Genomic DNA, 22,600 nt, shown 5'->3' on the forward strand with positions numbered 1-22,600 from the left:
TAGCCATGACTGCAATGTATGTGCAAATTTGTATTGGTTTCCTGGTTTTCCATAATAATATCCTATAAATTTTTCAAGTCAGTATTAATTTTTCATTAGCATAATTTTAATATCTGCATAATATTCTGTCTAGGGGATGTGTTGTGGTTTCCTTAACCATTCTGCTACAGTGTTCCCATAATTTCACAATGCCTGTTCTTTTATGTGTTTCTTACCTGATAAATATGGATCATGTGTGACGCCCTGTGCTGGGAGCTGAGATGCAAAGATGAATGAGGACTTCAGGAAATACACAAATAATGACATTTCCCGCATGAAGAAAACAGCCTGTAGGCAAGGTAGGGAAGTCTCAGTGTAAAGGGAGATGGGTGCAGCTCACCGGGAGTTTTGTATGCCAAATAAGCAACCCAAGGACTTGGGGGCTGCAGAAGACCTGCAAGGAGCAGCCAGAAATCCTAGGTGTGAGTTCTAGCTCTGCTTTTACAAACTGGGAGACCTTAGGCAATTCACTTCACCTCTTACCCCTTCTGAATCATTTTCTTTTCCTGACAATTAAGGATGCTAATTGATCTGCTACCTGCTTTTCAGGGTTACCCTGAGAATCAAAGGGAGGTAGTACACATAAGTTTTGTCCACCCTAAATAATACAGAGCACTGTGGTAGAGGCTGGATAAATCCCCGTGGAGTTGAATTTGATTCTCTTTCTCAGAAATTTAGGTGGAAGTGGGGGAGGGGGAGGAGAAGACAGGGCAGAGGTGGGGAGTGCCACCCCTCCTGGGCACTATAGAAGTATGAGTAGAAATTTAGGGAAGCAAGTATGAGACGGAGGCATCCCTGGGTGACACTGATGAATCATATGTAATCCATACATTCATGTACATACACCTCTTGGAAATCTTTTTTGAAAAGTGTCCATTACTTGAAGTCTCCCCACCGTGAGAAGAGAACCAATAAGATCTTATTATTGTTCCCATTTTGCACAGGAGAAAACAGAGGCTCTGAGCAGTAAAATACCCTGCCCAAGAGCAGACTGTTAAAAAGCAGAAGTCAGTCTCCCACAGGATGCCCTGGGCTTTTCTTTGTGTTCCTTCAGGCTACACTTGCGCAGACAGAGTTAAAACAGGCAGCCTCTAGCAGGGATGAAAGAACACTGGGAGGTGAAGCCCAGCCCCGGTCAGCATCCTCCTCCTGTTTCCCAGCAATCTCCCCTACAGCATGAGGAGCTCTGCCTGTGGACGCCTGGAAGACTTGCAGCGACCCCAGAAACCCAGAAAGAACTGGCTCCCCTGTTTCTCCTAAATTGGACTAAACAGCCCTGGAAGCCAGCAGATGAAAGGGAAACCTTAGGATATTTGATGTGTTGCAACAGTGTAACAGACTCCAAATTGTCTTGGCAAGATCAAACCCCAAGGCTAGGAAGGTAATTCCATCCTAAGGAATGTCTCTTGTTTCTTTGTTCTGGTTTTCACTTCTAATTTCAGGCAACAGGGTAAATAAGCAAACAAAAGTGCTCATGCAAATCTCAGAGTCTCAGGAAGGGGCAGCCTTAGGCTCTGACATTCTCTGCATTTTTTGTCCCGAAGCTTTTGGAAGTAACAATTGCCCATTGAGGGGACTTGAGCCACAGATGCCAGGAGAGCCAGACTTTCCTCAGCCAGAACAAAGCCATTCCTGTGAGGTCTAAATTCTGGGTGAGGTTTTGCCGAGTTAGTGCTACACCCGACCTTGCCCTTGCCTGTGCTCCCCTGCTGATTTTCTTAAGGATCAAGTGAGAGCTCTGGGGTCTGGGGGTTCTTTCTGCTTTCCAAGGGCACCTGAGAAGGCCACCTGGACAGACCAAAAGTTTTGGTGTCCCATCTGGGGCCCTACAATCAAATCCACTCTTTTCTCCCATCAAGCTGTGGAATATTAGAAAAATGGCCACACCTTTCTGTGATTTGGCATCTGTAAAGAAAACCATCCCTTGTTCACAACTGGACCCATGTTTGGTTAGAACTACTCGTGCTACTGTCTTAGTTAACCTGTAGGGGGCACCTGTAAGAAGATGGACTCAGAAGGGATCAGTAATGTAATTATCAAAGAAAAAGGAAACCTGTAAAAGGAACTTGGGTGAATGCGATGGGCATGGACACTGAGGACTGTAATTGTCTTATCTGAGCTGTGTTAGGTGACGAACACTAAAATGATAGCTTACCCGTGGAGACAAATACAGAGATGTGGAACTCTTGGGACCAGCAGGGATGGAATAGGGCCTTCAAGTCCTGGAAGGCTCATCACAGCTGGTAAACCAGATGGTCCAGCTGCCTCCCATTCCCTGTTTTTCCCTTTTGCTATCCCAAGTTCCTCGTAAAGTATTACTTGAAGCAAATTCCAACTTTGTCTTCCCTGTGCCACAGGGAAGGAAGGGGATTCTGTCCCTCCCCTGAGGCTGAGTGTTAGGGACAGCAGGCTAGTGTTAGCAGCAGTCATACACAAGGATCCCAAAGGGAAGATGACTCTTAGATACAGAGAAGACACGTGAGCCATTCCCCCACCGCCATCATATAGACAATCCTCTCCAATAGCCACTTTGGGCTTCTCTTGTTTTTATTTTTAAAAGATGGCATTTTATAGTAAAATATATAAAAAGTCCATTCCAAATCATTTTCTTCTCCTTGAACAAAGGGATGATGGGAGGGAGTGGCTCTAGGGATGAGAGAACATGTAAATATACTGACTTTCATACTTTAATGTTAGCAGCAAGACCCCCTCCCCAAAAACAAATCTTCTTGCAGAGTTACTGCTACATCCGACCTTGCTCTTGATATCAAGATATATCAGCTGAACCTGAACCAGCTGAACCCTTTCTGTTCCTGTTCCGTCCCAAATTATCCCCTGTAGCACTTCCCCAGAATCCCAGGGATCCATGACAACATTTGACAAACATCAATTTTATTCAAATCCCCCATTTATAAATGAGGAAACTCAAGTTTAGAGAAGTGAGGGATCCCACCCAAGGACACACAGCTGCTCAGCGGTAGACCCCAGTGCAAGTGTTCAGAGTCCATCCTCCACAATGGAGTGCCGTGGCTCACTGGTGTGTGGCCTTCTGGGCCTCAAAGTTCTGCAGACACACAGGTGAAGGCTGGGGCCACTGGATTCCCTTGCTGAGGTTGCTTGGAGACTGCAGGAGCTGAGCAGGATATGATGGGGTTTTTCCATAGCTCTTGTCCACTGAGAGTGACCCTGAGCAACTTCATCACAGTTTGCTGACTGAGACATGCTAGATGTAATCTAGGAGATGCTCCACCACCAGATGTCCGTTTGAATTGCCAGGTCAGAATAGGTCACTACCTTTTAGGGCAAGAGGCCCATGGAGCTGCTGGAGGACTTTGGGTTTTAAGTGCCCAAGAAGCACGGCACAGACCCCAAGGTGCTGCTGGGTAGGGGTGGGGGCAGGGAGGCTGGGTGGCGTTTCTGGTAGATGCAGCTCTAGACAGTGCTCGACTCTCAGTCTTCACAAACATCAAATACTTGTAAACACTGACAGCTTCTGTGCCCTTTCACTGGCATCCAAGCTGCAGAATGACTGCTTGATCAGTGCCCTCACCTGCTACAGGTTAAAGCATCTATTTTGAAATATTTGATATGAAAAAGTTTGATAGCATTCAGATCCATTAGCATTATCACTAGATATTTTAACATTACATCTGTCAATGAAAGAAAGGGGACAGCTCTGTGAGACTTTAGACGTAATTTCAACTGCTGTAAATTTTTGAATGTGCACCTGGCTTTTGCACGTAAAGCTTCTTGTCAATGGAGATTATCGAGAATCTGAAGAGAACTGTATTAAAAATCTGGATCAAGAATTACATGGAGCCATGAAACGTAAAGCCAGATTTAAAACATTACGTTCAGGAGGAAAATATGAAGTTATCATTTAAAAATTAAAAATGATTTCTAATGTCTAACATCTAAATTCTATGCAAATTTAAATTTTAATATCATCCCTAGTACTTTGCATTTCTATTCACTCCTTCCTCAGCTCTAAGTTGAGAGCCAGGCAGAGAATATATTATTGAGCAAACAGATATTAGGAGTTGACATTCTAATGGAGAGAAGCAAAGAATAAGTAATAATAAAATAAATAAAGCATGTCAAGTCATGGGAACTAAGGGGGGAAATGAGCAGAGTAAAATAGACTGAGAAAATAAGGTGGTCAGGGCAGAAGGCAATGCTGAGCAAAGATTTGGAAGAGGAAAGGAGGGAAGCCATGCAGACATCTGGGGATGAGTACCTGGGCAGAGGAAGGAGCAGTGCAAAGGCCCAGAGGCAGAGCAAACGGGCATGTTCACCCAACAGGAAGGAGGCCTTTGTAGCTAGAGAGGAGTCCACATGGGAGAGTGGTAGAAAATGAAGTCACGGGAGGTGATGGATGGAGACAGATTGAGGGTCTCCATAATGTGGGGCATTGTGAGAATGCCTCTGGGTTGGCAGCCACAGGAGATTGAAAGCAAAAGCTATATGCTTTGAAAGGATCACTCTGGCCATTGTACTGAGAAAACCCTCAAAGGGTGGAGATCAGAAACAAGGGGATTAGCCGGGCGTGGTGGCACACACCCACAATCCCAGGAGCTCCACCGGCTGAGGCAGGAGGATCCCAAGTTCAAAGCCAGCCTCACAATTTAGCAAGGCCCTAAGCAATTTAGCAAGACCTTACCTCTACATAAAATATTAAAAAGGCTGGGGATGTGGCTCAGTGGTAATGCACCCTTTGGTTCAATCTCTACCCCATCCCCCCCTCAAAAAAAGAAAACAAGGACTTGTTAGGTTGCCATTGTAAGAACCTGAGGAGGACGTGATGTTGGCTGAAACAAAATGGTCAAAGCAAAGGTGGCAAGTTCATTAACATGAGCTCAGGGTCAAGCCAGAGGGTTTTCTGATACACAACATGAAGGATAGGCACATATTTTTGCAATTCAGATAGGCAGACAGACTGTGTGGAGGATGGGACCCTGAGAGTGGGAGATGACTCTGAAGGCTGGGGAGAACCAGGTAGGGCGGTTGGTTGTGAAGGAGGGGAGAAGAGGTGTGCAGGTATCAGTGCACTCTTCCTGAGAAATCTATCGTGTGGTTAAGTGGAGATGTCAAGTAAGCAGTTGGATATAACAGCCTGGAGTTCAAGGGGCTTTTCCTGGATTTTTATCATCATAATATGATGTGAACAAAGTATCTTTTATACTAATTTTATTTCTATCTATCTATTCATTTATCTATTTTAATCCCCTCAGCTGACCTGTTGACTATGAAAAAGTTTGGGGAGCATGGTCCTAGTAGCAAGAGACTCCATCCTGGGCATCTAGGAGCCCTGAGTCTTAATTTTGCTCTATTAGTATATAGAGCTGATAGTCAGTTGATGGGCACTACTGTGTGGTTGAACTTGCTATTTCTTCTGGCTTCTGTATTCCCTGGCCCCCTAGTATGGATCAAGCCCAAGGGCCTTACAAATGCTAAACTGGCATACTACCACTAAGCCATACCCCTAGCCTTTTTTATTTTTAACTTTGAGATAGGGTCTCACAAAATGGCAGGGCTGGCATGGAAATTGGGATCCTCCTGCTTCAGCCTCCCAAGTCACTGGGATTCCAGGCGTGAGCCATACTCCTGGCCTCTATTCTGATTGGCCAGAACCAAGGCCCCCACCAGTTTTTCAATAGTTTGTTCTTCTCCCCTGATTGTGGTAGAAGGAGAACATGACTTGGAGCCAGGAGATATAACTTGCCCTTGCTGGGCCTCTTACCAGTGGTGCAGTAGTTGGGAACAGTGGGCTGGTTTGCTGGCTCAACAAGTGTGGCTGCTGAACTTGGAAACTCCCTTTCAGTATTAGGAACTCATCATGTGACTCTTGGTCAGAGCCAGAGTCCACCAAAGTGGCCCTGCCTTCTGTAAATGAGGTGTGGCACAGGCTTGCCAACCCTCAGATGATCCCACTTGAGAACTTGGGTGTTAAGGTGTAGGAAGGGTTTGAAATGCGTTTTTCCTGGCAGTAGTCTCCTAACAGACTCTTAGTGGTGTGGTCTTGGCCCTGACCCTGAACATCGTGGTTTGTGCCTGTTTTTTAATCTTCATACATTCTGTGAGCTCTCCATCTCTTTCTCCTGAATTCCCATTCTGTTTTAGTCATCTAGAGTCAGTTTGGGCTGCTTGCTGTCATGAACAACAACTGAAAACCTGACCCAGGGCAGACTATTCTGAGTCTCTGTTTCTCTTTTCTAAAATGAAGATAATGTCTATTGTGCAAAATTCAACTACAACTCAGTAGTTTTTCAAGCACCTAGAACAGTACTAGGCAAACAGCAGACACTGAAATGATGTTACTTCCCAATGATAGAGCTTTCTTTCCCCCCAGCTAACCCTAGTCACTTCATCTTGGCAGTAGAGATGACAGAGGATGCTAATGCATCTTAGTGCAAACTGGTTCATAGGTTCATAAGACCTGGCCTGCTTAAAAGGCTAGAGAATCAGGAAGAGGGCACAATTAGGGCAGTTGCAGGCTTGCTGGTGTCAAGAGTCTCGTTAGCTAGTCCATAACTCAGCAGATCGTCATGTCTGTGCCCCTGATTCCTGAGCCTTCTGCAGCATGGGGCTCGCAGCCTCATCCATCAGCCGGCAGTGCAGGCAGCAGACAGGTGCGGCTACATTGGCCTGAGTCAGCCACGGAGCAGTTAGTTCTGGGAGGGAGGCCGAGGCAGCGAGGCGTTGGTTCCGCCAGCACCTGGCATCTCCAAGGCTGTATTAGCAGGGGGCTGTCAATCTCCAGGCAGAAAAACAAGAGACTAAAAGGAAAGAAATAATCAAGAATCAGACAGCAACAAGAGAGAGGGAGTGAGAAGCCGGGGGACTATTTTAGGTAATATTTGATAAATCACCTGCCTGACCTGGTCTCCTCATAAAGGAGATACTGTGGAGTTGATGTTCATGTTTGACAACTCAGAAAATAGTAGGCTGCAGGGAGGGGGCAGACAAGGCTGGAGGAGGTAGCTGTGTGCTTTCAGAGCAGGTGCCCCCGTGGGGGATCAAGGCTGTTGGTTACAGGCTCACACAGGGCCACACGTGCAGAACTATACACAGGCCTGGAAACATCCACACCCACTGGGCATGAGATGGCCATGTTCATTCTTACACACAGCCACTCATACAGCCACAGGCACGTCCAACCCATGTTTCCACATGTTACACATGAGACACTGCCCCTACCAGATCAAGGGCAATGGCAGTACACCTTCCTTGGTGAAGGAGCTATCCAGGTGGGCAAGAGAAGACGCCCAGCTGGCAGTAGGCACCTTAATTGTTGGTATTGTAATTTTCCAGAAGTTAGCTGCTCCCTTCTGCATCTTGCATAGATCTTTGTGCTGCCCCAGGGAACTCCTCCAAGACCTATTTAGTAAGGATGATTAATTTAAATAATAGCCTTCTATGGAAGTGATAAGATTGCTGTTGCAAGAATGTTTCTAGAGTATGAGGTCTGGCTGTCCTATCTTGCATTTCCTAACATCTAAACTGCCTCCTGTAACCCCCAATAGAACCATCTGGGCACAGGTAAGCACCCCAGATCTCCATCTATAAAATGGGGATGAAACATTACTGCAGTATCTGCAGATTCCACATTTGACAATTCCACCAACTGCAGGCCAAAAATATCTGAGGGAAAAAAAAATGCATCTGTACTGAACATGTACAGACTTTTTTCTTGTCATTGTTCCCTTGACGATCCAGCATACACCTATTTACATAGCATTTACATTATATTAGATATCATGAGTAGTCTGGAGATGAGGTAAAGTATACAGGAGAATGTGCATAGGTTCAATGCAAATACTACTGTGACATTTTACATCAGGGACTTGAGTATCCATGGATTTTAGCAGCTGCAAGGGGGTCATGAAAGCCATCTCCCACCCCCTGGACACTGAGCAATGGCTGCTGTACCTACTTTCCTTTCCCTCTCAGGATTGTAATGAAACTAAAATGAGATCGTTAGAGTGTTCTTCATTTTGTCAAATATTAGAGAAGGCTCTGGCTGCCACACAAATCCAGAAGGCCTCGGTTGGGATCCCTCAAGTGACCCCGGGCAGTGTTGAACCTCTGCTCCTTAGTTTTCTCATCTGTTAACTGGAGAGAGCTACTCCTTCCTCTGTGATGGTCTTAATGCATGGAGCCCTCAAATGTTCATATATTGAAATCCCTCCCATCTAGATGATGGCATTAGGAGGTAGAATCTTTGGGAACCTCGTGATTAGGGTTTAGTGCACTTATGAGAGACCTTCCTCTATGTGAGGACACAGTGAGAAGGTGTCATCCATGAGCCAGTAAACAGGCCTTCCCTAGACCCTGAATCTGACAGCATCTTGATCTGGGACTTCCTGGCCTCCAGAACAGTGAGAAATCACTTCCTGTTGTTTGTGAGCCTATGGCTTTTGTTACAGCAGCCTGATAGACCAAGACAGACTTCTACCCTCTCTACCTTGTTGTTTTTCAGGTCCATTGAGACAGTGCCTGGAAAAGTCCTTTATCGTTGTAACTTTTATAGAAGTGCAGGTCACACTGGATCACTATGCTGATGATGGCACCCACAGGACCTGGCCTTCCCCACGGTGATGCTGAAGTTAATTGGGGAATGGGCTGGCCACTGGGATGCTGGCACTGTCAGATTTCAGGGGGCCAGTGCCCTTCTAGTACAACATGCAAGAAGTCTAGCAGGGACTAGCACCTACTGGAAGACGTCACTGGGGCTGTGATGTCTCTTTCCTGGACCTCACGATCAGAAAGGGGACAGACTAGAATTTCGACCACTGTCATAGACTTTACAATAAATCCAATCACACCATTCCTTCCTCTTCCACAGTCCTGGGGATTCTCTATAAAAAAAGGGAGACCCTGTACATCTTTGAGAAATAATCCCCACACCTCCTTGTATCTCCACAGTTCCAACTACACGATGCCACACGGTGCTTCCGATTCCTACTCTATGAAACAGGGTAGTATTGGCCGTACAAGGAAATAGTGAAAACTCATCCAGAAAGACCCATACAGCCTGAGTGGCAGAACATGGCTCATCTCGGCTCCTCATGAATGAGATGCTCACCACTGCTCACCAGCCTCGTGGCACATGGGACTTGCTTTCCTGCCTCAGCAAAATGACAAAGGGCCACATGTGAAGGAACGATGAGCACACTCAAGAATGGCGAAATGGAAATCTAGGAATGCCATCTGGAATTCCCCTATAACAGGTATCCCAAAGGTTGTGGTTTTCCATGGCTCACCCAGGGCTCAACCCCAAATAGGTCATGAAGTCCACCAGATTGCATCCCTCCACCAGAACTCCACCATGCACTCTGCTGCCTTTTAGGCCTCCATGAGCTTTTCTGACCAGTGGGACTAACATTTGTGCCATTGGAATGCCCTGAGAGAGTAGATAAAGCATTGTGTGAGAAACCAGGGGTTCCCAGCCAGCCTTTCCTGGGCCTCATCCAGCCAAGGGGAGCTGGGCAGCTGGAGATGCTGTGGCTAACATGTGGGGAGGAAGGGAAGAATGTGCTGAACTGTTTTAACCTCCCCATGTCTGTGGCTGCCAGATGTGGGGCCTGGTCAGAGCTCGCTCCTGCTCTCTTCTCTAAGCTTTGCCCATCCAGATGCCCCTGATGACCAGGGTCAGGGAGAAGAGACGGACCCCTGAGCCACAGAAAGGACAGCAACAGTGCCACCTTTCATCTCCAAGCCAGTTACTATCTTCCCCATGAGGGAAGATGGTCTGAGCATTTGTTCTTCTCTGAAATGTTTGTTGAGATCAACATGCAGGCGGGCTCAGGGGGAACCATGTAATGGAACATTGTCTTCCAAGTTCTGAGCTGTCTCCCAGGACTCCAGAAGGCCAACCGTGGCTGCCTGCCCAGCAAGAGCCCCGTGCAGATCTCTGCAGCGTTGTCAGGATTCTCCCCATCAGTATCAACTCACTCCTCAGCTGGTGGACACACAAATCCTTCCTCTGACCAGGAAGAAATGTGTTGAGGCAGAAAGAACCCTGAACTTGGAAACAGGAATCCCAGGGTTTTGTCCACCTCAGCCACCAATTCATGTGTTAATAAATCCTCTTGTTTAAAATAGGATGAACAATATGTGTTGTGCTTGCCTCATGGACTTGAATGAACTAAAGAGGGCAAAGTCATTTTGAACAAGGGATTAAAAGACACAAGCATGAAACATCTATATTGTGCCAAGTGTCCTCTGTAGCATGGGCATACTTAAAGAGGTAGCTGTTATTGACTCCTTATTACAGATGAGATTAAATAATATGCTCCAGGTCTCACAGCCAGTAGATGGTGAGGCCAGATCATCTGGGTCTTACTGCCTCCGCGTTACCTGGGAGTTTCAAGAAATGCAAACTCCCAGACTCCATGTCCGATGTAGGAATCAGAGCCTGCATTTAAATAAGATCTCCAGCTACCTGCTGGACACAATGTTGATTTTTTTCCCCCTAAGTGTTCCGATGCAAGCCCCAGTATGAAGTGCTATGAGCAGCATAATAATAGTGTCATTATTCCAGGGGCAAATTCTCCCTCCAGGAGAAGTTTTTGAAAAACTCATGAATGGCTAAAATGGAAATGTTCTGCCCTCTGTAGTAATTCAGAAAGTCCATCTGGGCTTCCCTGCAGGACATCTTTGGACAGCTTGATAGTCACCCTCTTCCCCCACCTACCTTGGTCTGCAGCCAGTTCTCCTTCCCCAGAGTGAGGCAGAAGTCCTGCCTCCTGCCTCGTTAGTTAGTTAGTTCCTTCGTTTGTTAGTTCGGGGACTTTGATGAGTTCTCCAGTTGGAAAGGCTGTTGAAAGTTCCTGGGGCCCAGGAAGGCTTTGAAGCCTTTGCCCTCTGTGGTTAACGCTGCCGGCCCCCCACAGGGTATGATTGGCCGCCGCCTCTCCTTGCTGGGCACAGAAGCCACTCCTGCCGGGTGCCCCCCGTAAGTGACTTGATCTCCAGGCTGGCACGAGGTGAGCTGTCAGAGCTGCAGCTGCCTTGGCTGTGCCCCCCGACCCCCCAGGAGCACTCTAGTCATTTAGTTCTGTGACAGGCTTGGAGCCAAAATTAACAGAGCTTCCTGTGGGCCCTCAAAGCTCTCCACCCACTGCTCTGGCTCACTGTCACTCAGTAGAGAGGCAGCAGGGAGCAGGCCCGGGCCCATTCTCCCTGCCCAACACCCTCCTGCTCCAAGAGAACCACCCCTCTCCCAGGAAGAAGCCAGCTGGGACTGGAGCGGGGAGGGGAACCTTCCCTTGGGTGTTCATGCAGGTTGTGCCCAGCACAAAGGGACAACAGCCGTGGAGCACTACAGACACAAACACTGGGCTGAGGGCTGGGACACCTGAGCCACCTCCCACCCCTGACTGGCTTCTCAGGGGCTAGGCCAGGTAGGCCAGCCCAGGGAGTGTCTGGTGGTAGTGTAGCCCACAAGCCCAAGTCTTGGAGTTGGACACACTTGGGTTCAAGTGCAGGCTTTAATAGCTCACTGTATGGCTTTCAAGGTAGTTTCCCTCTCTGAGCCTCATTTTTCTTATCTATAAAATGGAGATAATAATGCACAATAGTATCCACCTTATATAATGAGGACTTAACAAACATTAAGAGTTTGGCAAATGCTCAACAAGTAGTAAGCACTTAATAAACTATAGCCGTCATTATTATTTTTTTAATATTATTTTTTTAGTTGTAGTTCAACACAGTACCTTTATTTCGTTTATTTATTTTTATGTGGTGCTGAGAATCGAACCCAGATCCTCGCACGTACTAGGTGAGCACTCTACTGCTGAGCCACAACCCCAGTCCCGCCACCCATCATTATTATTTGGTAGGCCTGTGTTAGTTAGCTTTCTGTCATTGTTAACAAGTACCTGAGAGAAACAAATTATAAAGAGAAAAGGTTCATTGTGGCTTATAGTGTTGCTGTCCATGGTTGTTGGCACTGCTGCTTTTGAGCCTGTGTTGAGGCAGCGTCTTCTGACAGGAGTGTGTGGTAGAGCAAAGCCTCTTCCCTCATGGCCAGGAAGTAAAACTAAAGAGAAAGAAGAAGGAGTTGGGGTCCCAAAATCCCTTTCATTCCTTCAAAAGCATACCCCAGTGACCTCCCACTAGGCCCCACCTCTTAAAGTTTCTATTATCAAGCTGAGGCTTAAGTCTTAAACACATGGGTCTCTGGGGAGCATTTCAGATCTAAACTAGAGCAAGGCCTGACCCTGCTTCTGAGCATAGAAGTTAAAAAGAATAAAGAGAAAAACTATAAGCAGGAGTCAAAGAATTTGGTTGTTCATGCAACAGTCCCTCCTCTGAGAACCTACTGTGGTGCAGAGTGTCTCAGTCCATGTAAGCTGCTATGACAAAAATCCCACAAACCACATGGTTTATACACAGCAGAAATTTATTTCTTACAGTCTGGAGGCTGAGAAGTCCAAGATCAAAGCACCAGCAAATTCCATGTCACTTTCAGGTTCACTGATGGCACCTTCTCACTGTGTCCTTGCCTGGAGGAAGAGGCAAACCACAGCCTCCCCTAAGCTCCTTTGATAAGGGCACTGATTGCAAAGCCCTTATGACTTAATCACTGCCCAAGGGCCCCACCTCCTCATACTGTCACCTTGGGGGTTAGGATTCATTGTATGAACTTGGGAAGGGACACATCCATAGTCTACAGCACAAGATGTTGGGGAGGGGAGGTGTGTGCTGGAGCCCAGCTCACAGAGGCAGGGGAGCCTGGTGCACCACCAGTGTAGATTACAGAGGATAAGTGCAGTGGGGGTGGGGGATGCTGCAGAAGCCGGGGGCCACACTCACACAAGCCTGAGGGGCCCTCCCTGTAGGTTTCTAGGTGGGGGAAATGACATCAAAACAGAGTGTAAGATGAGTTAATGAAGTCCAGAGGGGCTGGAGGGGCAAGGGGAGGAGGAGGGCGTCACAGGAAGGGCTGAGCAACTTGGCATTCTTGGGGATCTGCAAATGGTCCTCATGTCAGGCACTCAGGGAGGGGTCGAGGGCTGGGGGCAGGGCCAGGAAGCCCAGGACCTTATGTGTGTGCCCAGAGCACAGTGGGTCTTAGCAAATACTGTTGCTGAACGAAAGGATAATACTAAGCTTAAGGATTTTAAGCCAGGGAGTCACATGGTCAGGTTTTTCATTCAGAAAACTCACTTTGGGTGGTGGAGAGAGGATGTCCAGAGGGGGCCAGCTGACATGACACAGTGACCCAGGGGAAGGTGGACAGGGAGGGTTCAGGGACATGGTGAGCAGGGTGCTGACATCCCCAAGGTGCCAGGCCCATGCAGGAGTAGCCATCATAGAGGAAGGGTGAGGTGGGATCACCAGGGTAGGGCTAGACTGGCTAAGACACAGTGCAGAGTTTGGAAGAATAACCAAGAGAGGTGGCAAGTCTGCTGGCTGAGGAAGCAAGGAAGAAAGTTCCAGGCCCTGTCCACAGGCACCCAGGCTGGGAAAGGCAGAGCAGCCTAGCTATCATCCATTCGGCAGAGCGAAAAGACCACGTCCAGAGTCGTGCAGGCCGCCGAGGACAAAGCCGGTGCTAGACTCAGTCTTTGCTGATAAAAATGTCACAAGGCTCTTACTGCATGGTTCCGCCTCCTTGGAGGAGAGCCTCCTGAGCAGATGTGTGCTGGAGAAACCCCCTCTGAGGTCACACATTGGTTGACACTCAGTGACGAGTCACCAGGGAGAGGACAAAAACGTGAGGATGGAGATGGACCTTCCGTCCTGACAATTCCTCCGCAGGACCAACACTGGGTATGAATTCAAAATCAAACTCAGCCAGTGGTGCCATATCTCACTTCATCTCCAGCCTTCCAGCAGAGGAATCTTGCATCCTAACAGCTCCCTGGAGTCCTCCTGCCCTTCAGGAGGTCCTGGATTTCCTCCTTAATGATCCCCAGGACAGTTTGAAACCTGTTCCCAGGAGACAGCAGGGACTGAGAGTCACCAGGCACCGCCAGCCCCTCCTTCGTGCTTGCAACGAAGGCATCCTGCAAGAAGGGATTCCTCACCCTTCCACACAACTAGAGACCAGCACCAGCCCTGTCCACAGACAGGCACCTGTGGGAAAGAAGGCCCAGGTCCTTCAGCAGGTGGCCTGCAAATGAGAGTAACAACAGGAGGATGAGCCCCAAATAGGACCAGACAGGAGAGGAAGAACTGCCCGACAGAGGGCAATGAGCTTGCACTCCCTTCTCCCAGGCCCCTCTTCCCACCCTCCCAGGTCCCTGCCAGGTCCCTCCCAGGCCACTGATCCCTTTATGCTTCTGCTCTAGGAACCGAGGTTCCAAAGACCCAAGATGAAGATACAAATTTAGGCCAGGGAGGATGAGGTGTGCCTTGCAGACACCCCAAGGTCTTAGGCCTCCGTCAGAAACATCAGAGATGACCCACTTCCAGAGAGTAAGGTCAGAAGGGGACAGACTGTTCCAGCCCACACAACAATCCCTTGTCCTTTCATTCAGTCACTCATTTAACACATTCTAAGCACCTACTGTGTACCTGGCATCAGACCAGCCTCTGGGAATGAGCAAAACCGGCAGGGTTCCTGCCCTCAGGAGGCTTCCAGCGGGCATCACTGCACCCAGCTTTGTGCCCTTCTTGGAGCCAGGCAGCAGGGGAGACCCAGTTGAATGGCTAGGACCTCTGCCCTCAGAGCTCACCCCAGGTGAGATGTGCTCTGCTCAGCATACACAATAGCCTCTACATCCTGAAGGAAAGGGTTCCCTCGACCTCCCTCTCCCTCTTTTCTTCCAATACCCTTTGTACCTCTTTACTGCATTTTAAAACAATGTCTTGCTCTTTTCAGTTGCAATGGCAGTCCTGCTTTCTCCAGAAACTTCCACTCATGACTGTAACACTGAGGAAAGGAGTCTGGGGAACTAGGGGCTGGGGCTGGTGGAGGGGGCGGATGGCACTGCTCCACCACTTCGATTGTGACCATGGGGCAGCACTCCACTCAACCCAGCCTTCTTTTCTCCATGGGGACAATGACTCCTACCAGGTGTGCCGCACAGGGTTGTGAGGACCTCATAAGCAATATAACAATGCCTGCCATTCGTTGAGTGCCTGCTGTATTTCAACTCTGGTCAGAGGGCTTTACACCTGATATCTCAGAGAATGCTCCTCTGGACTTGGAAAGGCTGACCAAGGGCCCACATTTCCATGGGCTGAAAGTAGCCAGCTTCACATTTGAACCCAGGTTCACTCCGAAGTCCGAAGCCCAAATATCACCAGCCCTGCTGTCACCAAAATGGCTTCACCGAACTGAAACGGGGCCGCAGGAGCCCACAATGGAGATTCCTCTCAGAATGCAGAGTCCTGCATGGAAAGTGCTCCAGGCCACAGTTCCAAGGCCCAGATGCCTCTTCCCTCACCTTGTTCTGGGTGGGCCCTCTCCTCCCGCTGCAGCCCACTCCCTCTACTGAAGGAGGTGGGATGCCCAGGACAGTGCACTGTTGTTGTGAGATTCATTTACTCTAATAAAAGTTGAATCTCCTTGGCTCCGTTTCCATCCACAAACCATCAATATTTCAGGACTATTGCTCAGCCCTGGGTGGCAGAAATGGCCCCCTCCGTGTCTGAACAGCGGCTTCCAGTTAAAAGTTCACCACAGAAAATTTGATGCCTAATAAATTGGAGCCTTCCCTGCTTTAAATCATTTTTAAACCACGATTGCCTCACAAAATATAATTATTACAAACTGGTCATTTGTAACAGAGAAATCTCATTAAAACGATTCCATGCTGGAAAGGCAGGTGGGAGGAGTAGGCGAGGGGGCGGTGGTGGCGGTGGCAGGCGGGGGGCTGAAGGAGCGGGAGGTCTGGGGAAGGCTTGGAGAGGGCCGGGGGATGCTCTTAATTACAGATTGATTATTTCTGGTGATTGAGCATGGAATATAATCAACTCAACGTTTCCAGGCTAGAGCAGAAGGGGTAGGAACAGGCAGGGTGACAAGGATTGAGGAAAATTCTAGACTCTTCTATTCTGAGCTAAGCAACTGATTCAGGGATGGGTCAGAGGGGCATGAACCAGGTGGCAGCAGACTCCCCCATCAGACTTCGGCAGGTCCCTGGCCCTGGTAGGGCTGAGGAGCTGCCTGTCGCATCCACACAGGAAGGAGGCTACTTTACTGCCAGAAGGGCAGCTATCAGGGAGACAGGAGGCTGGACTTGGGGTCAAAGGGCCTGGGGTTAATCCCAGCTCTGCTTGGGGTCAAAGGGCCTGGGGCTAATCCCAGCTCTGCTTCTCTGGAGCTGGTCCTGCAGGGAACTGATTCTCCTAAAGCACCCCAAGCCACATTCCCAGTAACTGAAATGGTCATCTTCCAGCTCCACAGGCCTGCGGGGAACCTCACCCTAGACAGCGGCATATAATTACTTTGCTTGGCTCAGAGAAGACTCTGGGAATCTGGCAAACTTGCATTTCCTGACAAAGATTGTGGGAGGTAGAAAGCAGCTGCAGAACCAAGTATGGATCCCATGGTGCATGCCTGTCAGCCCAGGGGCTTGAGAGGCTGAGGCAAGAGGATCTCAAGTTTGAGGCCAGCCTAGTCAACTTATTCAGACCCTGTCTCAAAATAAAATGAAAAAGACTGGGGATGTAGATCAGTGGTAGAGCATCCTAGGTTCAATTCCCAATCAATCAAGTACCCAATCAATCAATCAATAAACAAACAAACAACAAGACACACTTCTCTTCCAGGGAAGGTCCTGGAGGGTTTTCTTCTACCGAGGAGGAAGGAGGTTATGGCCACAGAGAAGCACCTGTGCTGGCTGCCTGGCCACTGCTGGGCTCTGGGTGTGATCACGTAGTCAGTCAGCATCTTGGGTTTGTTTCTTTGTTGTTTTGAGGTGCTGGGGATTGAACCCAGGGCCTAGCAAGTGCTCTGGGTGGGTGCCTCTGCATGCTGTCCCATTTTGGGGTTTTCATCCTCTTCTGTCACCTCTCCTAGGCACTCTGGTAGGAGCTGGGGAAGCCACAGACCCATCTCCTCCATGCATCTGGGAAGCTGCAGAAGAGGCCCGGCTGAGAACATGAGGGAGGTCCAGAGCCTCCTAGTTCTGGTCCTCAGCTCCGGGCCTGTGGAGACGCATGCCTCACGCTCTCCCCTTCCTTCCTCCAGGCCTTTGCCTTCCAGCCTCGTTTCTGAGGTGACATTCAGCAAAGCCCAGAATGCCTCCTGTCAGCCTCGGTCATGGGCTTGGATTAGCACTCTGAGAGCAGGATCAGGAAAGTCCTTACTCCGTACAGCCCTCAGGAACCCCAGGTAGAAGCAGCTCACTGGCTCCTGCATCGTGGTGGGAGCCTCAGTCCTCCTTGGAGGGTCCTTAGGAAAGGTGAAAGCCATTCCCAAGGGACAGCTGCCTCACAGCTCCAGGACCCAACCACAGACTATCAACCCAGCTTTCTGTAAGGCCAAAGAACAGGGACAGAGGGCATGTGGTCATTCATAGGAGTACAGGTGTACAGAGGGCTCCCGAGCATGCCCTCTATCCTGCAGAAGCTTCCTAAGAGCAGGGACACAGATGCTCCATTTTCCTCTGTTCTTGCCCTACCCCTGGTAAGACCTACACAGAGCGGACACAGATCTCCCCAGACACCCTCCAACCAGACATTCCACCATATACTGGGTTTGAGACCATCATTTCCAACTGCGTGGCCTCGAGTAGGTCACTTAACCATGATGGTAACAACTGTTCTGCTTACTTCAGGAGGACACAAGTTTGGCATGGTGGGATTAACAGGAGTTTGTCCATTGTGATCCTCAGTACTGACTAGCCCTGGTCCTGGTGGGGGAACTGCAGAGTGCCAGAGAGTGCACCCTCCTTCTTAGAGCTCTGGCCTCTGATTTCTTTGGTCTTCCCTGTCTGACCCCTGGAGAAGGAGGAGGTGTCCAGGCCACGCCTGCCCCAGGGTCTCCACATCCCACACTTTTCATATTCCTCTGGGATTGGCCAGCCAACACAGCCCCCTATAGTCTGAACAGGTTCAGGGTGGGAGCCATGGGTGGGTAGAAACCAGGAGCCCAGAGAAGTGACACCTGTGAGCATGCTCGAGCCGCCATGGATGCCTGGGTAGGCAGAGGCCTCCCCTGCTCTGAAATAGCTCTGCAGCTCTGTAGGGGGGGGGGGGGGGACAGACCAGTCCACGCAGCCGGGAGTGGGAGCCGCCTGAGGGTTGCCAGGGAAACCATGGCTGCGGGAGCCCCCAGCCATTTGCCTCTTCACCATGGAGACAGTGAGCTGTGGGCAGCAAGGGTGGCGGAACAGGTGGCCCCCACCACAGGCTGCAGGAAACCACAGCGCAGCCTCGGCCCATCGCTGGGGGAGGGAACGGCCCTGGGATCAATTTTCCGATTACAAAACCATGTTCAAATGTCAATTCCTTCTCTCCCGCTTATGAGCTGCCCCTGCCCATTTCGTCAATCCATCCCCCTCCTCTCTCCTGTTCCTGGCCAGCGTCTCATGCTAGCACAACTCCGGTCTTTGAAGAATGAAATTTGGCAGCAGTCGAGTGCCTAATATGACCTCATCCTGTCTGGTGTTTTCGGGAAAAATCAACTCCTGAAAAGGAGGTAGGGGTGCTTAGGGTGAGAGGCCTGGAAACCCAAGCCCGGATGCCTATGGGCGTCTGGCCCAGCACTGGGATGTCCCGGATGTTGGGTGTGGGGCTCTTCTTCTTGCACCAACCCCCAGCCCAGCTCATTACTGTCTCTAAGGAAGACCTTCAGCTTGGCCAGCTGGCAGGTTCCCAAAACTCTTCAAACTTCTCGCACCAACACTTCCCTTCTAGTCCTCTTGAGGTGCAGAGAGGTGGTGGTGCAAAGTGGGTCAGGGGACTCACAGGAGTGGACTACTTATCCACAGTGCCCAGGACAAATGGCTACCTCTAGGAAGGAAATGTGCCTCTCAGGTCCCCAATCCAAGCTCCTCAGAAAGCACACCCCAGGCCTGCCTCCGTGGGAGAAAAAGCCCCTTTCCATCTTCTCATCCTGCCCCTCCCACTCATCTTCTCCCCAGGCTCCAGAAGTGTTGGGTTTTGATTGTTAATGTTGATCAAGAGTCATTGGCAATTTCTCCGGATAAACAGAGATTTAGACCCATAAAACTCACCAATTTATAGGGAATGATCCATGCCCCACCTACCTCCTCCTACATCACTGCCCTGCCCCTCCACTGGGCTCCTCACACAGGGACATGACCATGCCTCTTGACCCCTCCTACTCAGGTACCAGGTGATCAGCTAAAATGACCTATCCACTTGTCTGTCCCACCCACCCTGGCCATCTGTCCATCTGCCCATCTGATCGACTCTCAGAAGTATCTCTTGCCAGTTTGATGTTCAAGCCCTTGGTTGTGACAATCATATCTGATCATTAATAATGCAATAATGGAATAGTGACTGGAGAGACACTTGGATAATCAGCTAGCACAGGCTCATTAGTGGCACAGAACAATCACAGCGATGTAATAACATATCCCAGGAAATTTCAATTAAACCTGGAACTTTGTTAGGGTTTCATTTTATTTTCAGCAAGGAGAAGGACAGTGTAATTGCAATCAACTAAAGCCAATGCAAATCTCTTCCAAAAGAGACCCCTTCCCCTGGGTATGTGAGGGAATTAAGCCTCGCTCTTCCTTAGCTCCTGCCCATCTTAATTCTGAGCTGCTTAATGAACTCCTTCTCTGCCCTAAAGAATGTTCCAACTGAGTCTCTGGCTTCACTTAACAACGGGATCATTCTGGCCTCTGGCTGTATGATAAAGAAGCTGATGCTAAGAATTTGCATTTAGTGAGGGCTCAACTCGTGCCGTGCCTAGCACTGTGCTAACTCCTTTACGGGGGTTTTATCATTTAAACCATGCTATAGCTTATTGAGGTTCTGATTAATATTATCATCATTTGACCACTGAGTCTTAAAGAAGGTAAGAAACATGCTCTGGGTAGCATATTTCTAACTATTAGTGGTGCTGCCAGAATGCAAAGCCAGACTTGCCTAAATCCAAAGCTCATGACGGCTTGTACACTCTCGTTTTCATCTCTCTTCTCTCCCTCCTCCTTTTCTTTTCCTCTTCCTCCTCTCCTCCTCCTCCTCCTCTTCCTCCTCCTCCTCCTTCTCCTCCTTTTTTTTTCTTTTCTCTCTCTCTCTCTGTCTGGATTAGGCATCAGGCGAGACTTGAAAATGCTCAAGGAGGGGGACAACCCAAATACTACACAGCACAGGCCTCTCATATCAGGTCCTTGGTCTCTAGCCTACAGTGAGCAGCTGGGGAAAGGTTTTTTTTTTTTTTTTTTTTTCTTCTTCTTTTTTTAAAATAGCTTCCCTGAATCCTGCCTCCAAATCAAACCACCTAATCAGAATCTCTGGGGATGGAGCCCAAGCATTGCATTTCTTCAAGGCTCTTTAGGTTAATTGAAAGCCCACTCTGTTGTCCGTTTGGAGTGGTGGGTTGCCTGTAGGTTAAACTCACAGGCTTTGGGGCTGGCTCTGACTTAAGATTTGTGCCATTCATGGCAAAGTATTAACCTATCTCAGTTCCAGTTTCCTCACCTGTCAACCCAGGACCCTATAAGGACCCTGTGAGACGGTTGTCTGCAAAGTGCTCTGCTGAGTGCTTGGAAAAATGAGCTCTCAGAAAAACTGCCTTAGTTATTTTTTAATTTTTAAGTAAAAATTCTAGTTTGGGGTTGGGACAGACCTGGACTCCAATGCTAGATTTTGAACTTCACTCTGTATGTGGCCTTGAGTTTGCTTCTTTGAGCCTTGTGTTCTCATTGATAAAGAGGTTGCTAATAGTGGCCTCTCAGACGAAGATATAAAAACAAGGTCCCTGATGTTTTCAACTCCAACTACAGCCTGGGTCTTAGCCTGGAGGCCACATGCCCAGCCAGCACAGGGTGAGCCCAGACCAAAGGGTCAGGTCCAGAGTGTCCCTGTTCCCACAGATTCTGTCCCACACCCAGCCCAGAGGAGCCCTTCCCAGGTGCTCTTGCTTTTTGATAATGAATTTCATCACCCTGAGCTCCACTGCACCAAAAGGACAGGACCCATCATCCACTGCTAGATCAAAGCTGGTCACCCAGGGTGGACAACATTCCACTGACCATGACAAGGGCCTTGTGCCATTTGGAGCGAGAGAAGGAAGCACCTCCCTGAGATCAGAGTGAAGGGCTGTGGAGGGAGGGAGGGATGGAGGTGGTGGGAGGAGAGAAGAGAGAACATGTCCCCTCCCTTCTCCCTTTCTCCACCCTCATCCCTCCCAGCTCATCCACACCCTCACCAGGTCCCTGAAACTCTTCAAGGGCCGGCTGTGGCACAGAGACCAGAACTTCTTACAGAAACTATGTATTGGAATTCTGTTCCTGCCCTTGCCAGGTGAACTGCCCACCAAGTCAGGATATCTTCATCACCACCCCCTTGGGGACATGCAGAAGCCCATATCTTCAGGACATTAATGATGTAATTAACTCTGAGTTCAGGACAGCATAGCCTGGAAGACCCTTTTTCGGTGATTAGAGAAGGAATAGATGATTCCTGCCCCCAAAAGAGTCATATTAGAGCAAATGAATAAGATTTCACACTGACCTCAGAAGGCACCCCACCCTGCCCCAGGCCCTGGAGGGAAGATACCCCCTCTCAACTCTGCGCCTCCCTCACCTGGTGTTCTGGGCAAGAAGTCGGCCAGTCTCCAGTCCACTCTGAAGTACCCCACGCTCCATGCAAACGAGAGTCTGTTTGAAGCAAAAAAAAAAAAAAAAAATCCCTTTGCAATTACCTGTAGAAACAGGATGGAGAGTGCTTGGAACAGAGAGAGGAATTTATTTATTTGTTCTCTGTGCTTTGAGTTAGTTTTAAATTGTTCTCCTATAGATAAAGGCGTCTCTCCAACCGCTTAGCCCCAGATCGCAGCAGCTAATCTGCATCCGGTGGATCAAAATAGCCTTCAAACCAGATGGAGACCCAGAGCCCACTAGGAAACCAGAACCGGTTCTGAGTACTCAGAGTGGGGATTTAAGAGTCACATGAAGCCTTCTTGGGATTTTCTGGGGCAAGGGTGGGAGGGTGGGGGGGTGGGGGACCAGGGATTTCCAGGACCAGGAAGATGCTGGAGGGAGGAGAGAAGCAGTTAAGGAAGGGAAGCAAGAGCTCTCTCGGGCACTCCCCTATCATTTTCTTCCAAACTAGAGTGGGAGCAATTTTTCAGGGGGTCAAGCTGTCAGTGTGTCTGCGGTACACAGCAGGAGAATGAGGGCTCTGTATGTTTCCCAGAGACAAACGAAGGAGATTGGGGAAGAGGCATAGGCTCTGCAGCCAGACCTGGTGATGTGCCACCAGCAGAATTTTGGATGACATGATTTGCTCTCTTGAGCTTCCTGGTCTGTAAATTGAGACTATACTCTTTATCTCTTAGGGTTTGGGAGAGGAGTGAATTAAAGATTGTGGAACGTCCAAGTCCAGGTCTGGCATGTTAGGAACTGATCAAGTGTTAGTTCCCAGTCCCCACATCCATTCTCTGGAACCCATCTTTGGG

The 22,600-nt window shown here is 49.0% G+C and overlaps 1 long non-coding RNA gene across 1 annotated transcript; it reads right to left on the reverse strand.

The window, feature by feature from the left end:
* Window positions 1-6,823: 6,823 nt before the first annotated feature.
* On the reverse strand, window positions 6,824-22,061 carry LOC120889724 (uncharacterized). The gene is made up of 3 exons (XR_005733791.2): window positions 21,727-22,061; window positions 12,460-14,164; window positions 6,824-12,085 (listed from the first exon to the last, which is right to left on the reverse strand). It is a non-coding gene; the product is annotated as an uncharacterized LOC120889724 (long non-coding RNA).
* Between the last annotated feature and the right edge of the window lie 539 nt (window positions 22,062-22,600).

The sequence above is a fragment of the Ictidomys tridecemlineatus genome, chromosome 4 (genome assembly GCF_052094955.1).
Source record: "Ictidomys tridecemlineatus isolate mIctTri1 chromosome 4, mIctTri1.hap1, whole genome shotgun sequence".
NCBI lineage: Eukaryota > Metazoa > Chordata > Mammalia > Rodentia > Sciuridae > Ictidomys > Ictidomys tridecemlineatus.